Here is a 6533-nt window from a genome sequence, read left to right on the forward strand (position 1 = left end):
TTTGTTTAACCGCACCTATTGTAAATAAATCACTGTCACAAAATAGTAAGTGTGTGACGTGCTGCTTGGGGTTGGACGGGGATGGATCACCCTTTATGTTGTGGTCTGGCCGCGCCTAGACGGGCCATAACATAATTGGGGGCTCGTTCCGTTTCTTTTCTCGCTTGTTGGTTTGTGGGGTTGGCGTGTTTTTTTTTCTGGTTGGCGGTTTTGTTTTTGTGTGGGGGTGTGTGTGTGTGAGTATGGAGTTTTCGCTGGACAGAGAGGAAAGAAAAGAAGCGAGGGGCACTAAATTTCCCGCAGGCGTGGGTTTGATTAAAACCGCTTGCTCGCCAAAAGTGCACGTGGAGGCTGAACAAAACCCGAAAACTGACGTTGATCCGCAGTTTCTACCATTTGTGTCATGTGGCTTTGTTTCGTTGACAGGTGAAGAACATGATAAAGTGCCAGTCACGATTCTTAGAGATACGGGTGCGTACCACTCGTTTCTACTAGAGTCTGTGCTGCCTTTGTCTGAAAAAACATCCTGTGGTTCCGACATACTAGTATGGGGAATAAAAATGAGCGTCACCAAAGCCCCTCTGCATATGGTGCACCTGCACTCGCCGTTAGTGTCGGGCTACGTTAAAGTCGCCGTGCGCCAGCGATTACCAATCGAAGGAGTTTCCTTCATTCTTGGTAATGATCTAGCTGGTGGGCATGTTTTTCCCCCGCCAGAAGTTGTTGATATTCCTGCCCTTGCTGCTGACTCAAGCTCCACTGCTTCAGAGGTGTTTCCTGCGTGTGCAATTACTCGTGCTCAGGCTCGTAAAATGGGTGAGATTGTGGATTTGTCGGGGTCGTTTATGGCTACGCTTGATGAAGACGACTCTTTCGTGTCACCCATTGATTCTGTGAAACTCTCCACATGTGACGTCCCTGAAATGATACCTGAGGACATTAATCAGAGCTTGAATATTACCAGAGAGCTGTTGATCAAAGCACAGCAGGGTGATCCTTCACTGGTGCCTTGTTTTTCCTCTGTTGTGGACAGAGAGGGGTCTAAAGCTCCCGTAAAATATTTCATTGAGAATGGTGTACTGTTGCGATCTTGGTCTCCTGATTCAACTGATTTGCATCGGGTAAACCAGGTTTTGGTGCCAAAGGAATATAGACCCCAGATTCTCAGTCTCGCGCATGATGCCTGCTTAGCTGGACATCTTGGGGTCAAAAAGACGTATCATCGTGTATTACGTAACTTCTTTTGGCCTGGTTTAAAATCAGATGTGGTGAAATATTGTCGTTCGTGTCATACATGCCAAGTGGTGGGAAAGCCAAATAAACCGATTCCGCCAGCGCCTCTTCACCCGATTCCAGCGCTGGGTGAGCCGTTTGAGAGAGTTCTATTGGACTGTGTGGGCCCGTTGCCAAGAACAAAATCAGGCCACCAGTACATGTTAACGGTAATGTGCGCTGCCACTCGTTTTCCGGAGGCAATTCCATTACGTACCTTAAAGGCAAAGAACGTTGTGAAAGCCCTCACGAAGTTCTTTTCGACTTTTGGGTTACCCAGGGTTGTTCAAACTGATCAGGGAACAAACTTTATGTCAAAAGTGTTTGCCCAGGTTTTAAAGGAGTTAAAAGTTAAACATCAAACGTCCAGCCCTTATCACCCAGAGAGTCAAGGTGCACTGGAACGATTTCATCAAACCCTAAAGACCATGTTGCGCAAATACTGCCTTGAATCAGGTAAAGACTGGGATGAGGGACTTCCGCTTTTGCTTTTTGCTGTTAGAGAAACCACCCAGGAATCCCTTGGATTTAGTCCGGCTGACCTGGTTTTTGGACACACTGTACGCGGTCCCCTGCGACTGCTTAAAGAAAAGTGGTTATCTGAGTCGCAGCGAGCCGAGCATAACGTGTTAGATTATGTTTGCAGTTTTAGAGAGCGTCTTTTCCGGGCATGTCAGTTGGCCCGTGACAATTTGGAGCAAACACAAGGCAACATGAAAGCCCGGTATGACAAAAAGACAGTGGTCCGACATTTCGCTCCTGGTGAAAAGGTTCTAGTGTTGCTTCCTTTAGTTGGGTCTAGCCTCCATGCGCGGTTTTCTGGTCCCTATGAGGTGGACAAAAGGATAAGTGACACTAGCTATGCAGTAAAAACCCCTGATCGAAAGAGAAAACTGAGGGTTTGCCACGTTAACATGCTTAAACGCTATGTTTCTAGAGAGGACGTGGCAGCTGACAAAACCACACCCATAACGCCTGTCTCTGTGTGTTCGGCACCCCCATTGTATGTTTTGCAAGATGATGACTTGACTGACAAGAGCAGTTGTATGCCGTTGGCCCGTTTGCGAAACTCAGAAGCGTTAGAAAACTTAGACTCTTTCCTGTCGCATCTGTCAGATTCCGCCCGCAAAGATATCCTTGATCTGATTGAAGCTAATTTGCTGCTTTTCTCTGACCATCCGCGGCAGACGTCTGTGCTCTCTCATGATATCGTTGTGGAAGTTGATAAGCCAATAAAGCAACATGCTTATCGAGTAAATCCAACCAAGCGGAATTTAATGCAACAGGAAGTCGAATACCTGGTTAAACATGGGTTAGCTGAGCCCAGTAACAGTGCGTGGAGTTCACCCTGTATTTTGGTGCCTAAACCAGATGACACCCCACGTTTCTGTACCGATTTCAGAAAGGTTAATGCTGTCACAAAACCGGATTCTTTCCCTCTCCCCAGAATGGAGGACTGCATTGATCGTGTCGGCTCAGCTACATACGTCACTAAATTAGACCTGTTAAAAGGATATTGGCAAGTCCCGTTAACCCCCAGAGCTTCTGAAGTCTCCGCGTTTGTAACTCCAGATCATTTCCTCCAATACACGGTAATGCCCTTTGGGTTGCGAAACGCACCCGCAACATTTCAACGTCTAATGCAGAAGGTATTGTTTGGAGTGAGAAACTGTGAGGCATACTTGGATGACATTGTCATTTATTCTCCAACATGGTCAGAACATCTGGAAACGCTCTCTGAGGTGTTCAGACGTTTTTGTGAATCTTCTCTCACACTAAACCTCTCTAAGTGTGAGTTTGGTAAAGCCACCATTACTTATCTAGGGAAACAGGTCGGACAGGGGCAAGTGCGCCCTGTTGCTGCGAAAGTACAGGCCATTGTTGATTTTCCTGTCCCGCAGACAAAAAGAGCACTGCGTCGTTTTTTAGGAATGGCCGGGTTTTATCGAGGGTTTTGCAGAAATTTTTCTGATGTGGTTAGTCCCCTAACTGATCTTGTTAGCCCCTTAAAACCTTTTATTTGGTCTCCAGCATGTCAGGTGGCATTCGAATCTGCCAAAGCATTGTTGTGCAGTGCACCAGTGCTAGCTGCGCCGAATTTTGAGCGCCCTTTTAAACTAGACGTTGACGCCAGCTCGTGTGGCGCAGGCGCTGTTCTGTTACAGGAAGATGATCACGGCGTAGATCATCCCGTCTGCTACTTTTCAAGAAAGTTTAACAGACACCAGACCCATTATAGCACCATTGAAAAAGAGGCCCTTGCTTTACTCCTTGCGTTACAGCATTTTGAGGTCTATGCTGGGTCAAGTGTGCTGCCTGTGCAGGTGTTTACCGATCACAACCCACTGGTGTTCCTTTCCCAAATGTGCAACTCCAATCAAAGACTTATGCGCTGGTCCTTGTTGTTGCAAGATTTTAACTTGGAGATCAGTTACAAGAAAGGGAAGGATAACGTATTGGCTGACACCCTGTCTAGAGCACTGTCTCCTTGAATTAAACATTTTGGGGTTAATGTTAATTCTTGGGTAAGGGGGTGTTACGACTGTGACTGTAATTGTGTGTGGATTTGAGTATCTAGGTGCTCCTCCGGGATTGGTGCATCCAGGGTGGATGGCTCACACCGATTGGCTGAGGACTGGGAGACAGCGGATAAGAAGAGCCCGCCAGGGACTGCCCAGTCATTCATCCTCGGCCCAACCCAGCCGGCAGACCGGTCACTGTATCGACGTATTATGTAATGTAAGAGCATGTAGGGGTGGACCGCCTTTTTGGTTAATCAGTTTTCTCCTGTTTTTGTTAGGTAGGGAGGAAAGTGATTGTCGTTTTGTTTAGTTCCTTTGAGTAGGTAAGTTTCGTTTATTTTTGAGATAGGCTGCTTTTGTTTGTTGTTTTGGCCTTGGGTTCACCCTGAAGCTATGATATGCTCCCTTCCTTTGTTTAACCGCACCTATTGTAAATAAATCACTGTCACAAAATAGTAAGTGTGTGACGTGCTGCTTGGGGTTGGACGGGGATGGATCACCCTTTATGTTGTGGTCTGGCCGCGCCTAGACGGGCCATAACAAAAAGAAAGAATCTTTGGGAAAAAAAATTATCTGAGGAGAATTAATTTATTTTAGTCTGACCCCAGTCCCATCCACTAACATGGAGGAGGCAGGGTTTATGACCTATACTGCAGCCAGACACTAGGGAGCAATAGAGACGTTTTGGCTTCATTTTTGGGGAGCTGTCGCATCGTCCATGTTTTCTACATTCCTTGCTCAGGACTCACCCCCCCCCCTCCCTTCCTGTTATAAAGCATAGCAGGAACAAATCTCGTCCCCTCCCTACTGGCTCACAGGTTCTTCTTCTTGGTTGGCAACCAATGTTAAGGCGCTTTACCGCCCCCTGGCTCACAGCTCAGTGGACATATATAAAAAAAATTAAATATAAAACAGTTGTTTTTCTTTTGCAGTCACTCATCTTAGCAGTAGGATATACATGAAAAGAGAAACAAATTAAGTTTGAGTGAAAATGTACATTTTTTGCACTCTCTGGGCAACTGACTCAGTGACTCAAATGACTCAAAAAACACGATTCACTTTGGTGAGTGACTCATTCAAACTATATTCAGTCAAAAGAATCAAACTTACCATCACTAATCAATTGCCCATCTTTACTTTAGGGGAACTCTGCCTCTTTACTGTGAGCTTTTTATACCCAACCATGTTACTGAGCTGTTACTTAACTAGTTACAAAATAACTAGTAACAAAATGTTCTACAGCTGTTTCTTTTTAGTAACACTTAGTTTTACAGCAACTTCCAGTCCAACGTTTTTTTAAATAGTTATTGTTCATGAAACAGTACAAGGACTCAGTTTAAACGTTTGATATGTTTTTTATACCCTGAATGTTAATACTCTGCACAGGAGGTGAAGCAGAGTACAGCCTGTTGCCTTTACAGTATAACACTTGTAATAAAAGTACAGTAACAGTTAATACATTATGGGTTCATTCAGTGATTTAAAATTATTAAGTTCTGTTTTCATTTACAGTTTTCACAGCTTTTTGGAACTGGATTGTATTTTAGTTAAATCGTTTTTGCTCAAATGAGATTTAGATGAAGATCCGATCACATTTTAAGGAGTTATTTACTTGTTCTTGCAACCATATTCCGAATTTGACTAAAAATGCTCTAAAATACAAGAATAATTATATTTCTTAATGAAGTAAAATTGAACACGTGTTCTTGTCGTACACTGATCTGTCTAGAGTAGGTTGTTTGGTAATCCAGTGTTTGCAGTGGAGGGGCATTGGTCCATTTTAGCTGAAGATTAACCACTGATATTGATTTCATTGTATCTAGATCACATATTATTTACCTGTAGAATGAACATTCTGCTATCTTTTTTCATTAACAAACACAAACAGGATTTATAATTTTAGATGACTTTCATTATTCAACTAAAACCTATTGCAGAAAACCAAAAAGGAAGTATTGCTGAGTGAATTAAAAATTGAAGGATAATTTTAAAAATGAGAGATAATTTTAGCAATATTGTTTGATTATGAAACTATAATAAATGTGTCACAAATGTCTTTGTTCCTCAGTTTGCAAACACATGAAGAATTACTTGGTACTGATGCTTCATTTAGACTGGGTTATCTAGTTAAGTGTGAACGACCTGCCTTCAGAAAGTGATTAGTTTTGCTCCTGACAACTCGTTATTAATATTAACTTAATAAAAACATATAGATTAACTCAAACTACTAAAGACTAAACCAAAAATAAAAGTAGACATTCTCAATAATGAAAACTAAACTGCAATGAGCAAATCCACTCTGTGAACTAACTGAATTAAACTGAATTAAAATTGTTATTGCTCTAATTCAAAGCTTAAGTAATGCTATGCTTAAAACAAAGAGCATAATTGGAATACAAAAGAAGACACAAACCCTCACATGATATCTAAATAAGTCAGAGTTTAGGGGTAGTTTTTTTAAACATTATGTGATTGGCAGAAGGCTGATCATTCCATCCAACAACAGATAAACCTTCAAAGTTCTCTCTCCACTCTCTAATTGATGTGGTTTAATAATTAAATAAAACTGGAAATTAATTGCAGCTAAAAAAAATTAACAATATGCAACATAATTGAGAATGAAATGCTGTGCTTTTCTTTGTGATGCAATGATTTTGCTTGTGCTCATAAACAAGGATTTTGACCAGCAGCTCTTTTGCTGTCCTTGTTGGGACAATGATTAACAAGTAATTGAATTGC

This window comes from Diplotaxodon limnothrissa, linkage group LG15 (assembly GCF_057381915.1).
Source record: "Diplotaxodon limnothrissa isolate DT_005_m linkage group LG15, D_limnothrissa_male_GT1.1, whole genome shotgun sequence".
NCBI lineage: Eukaryota > Metazoa > Chordata > Actinopteri > Cichliformes > Cichlidae > Diplotaxodon > Diplotaxodon limnothrissa.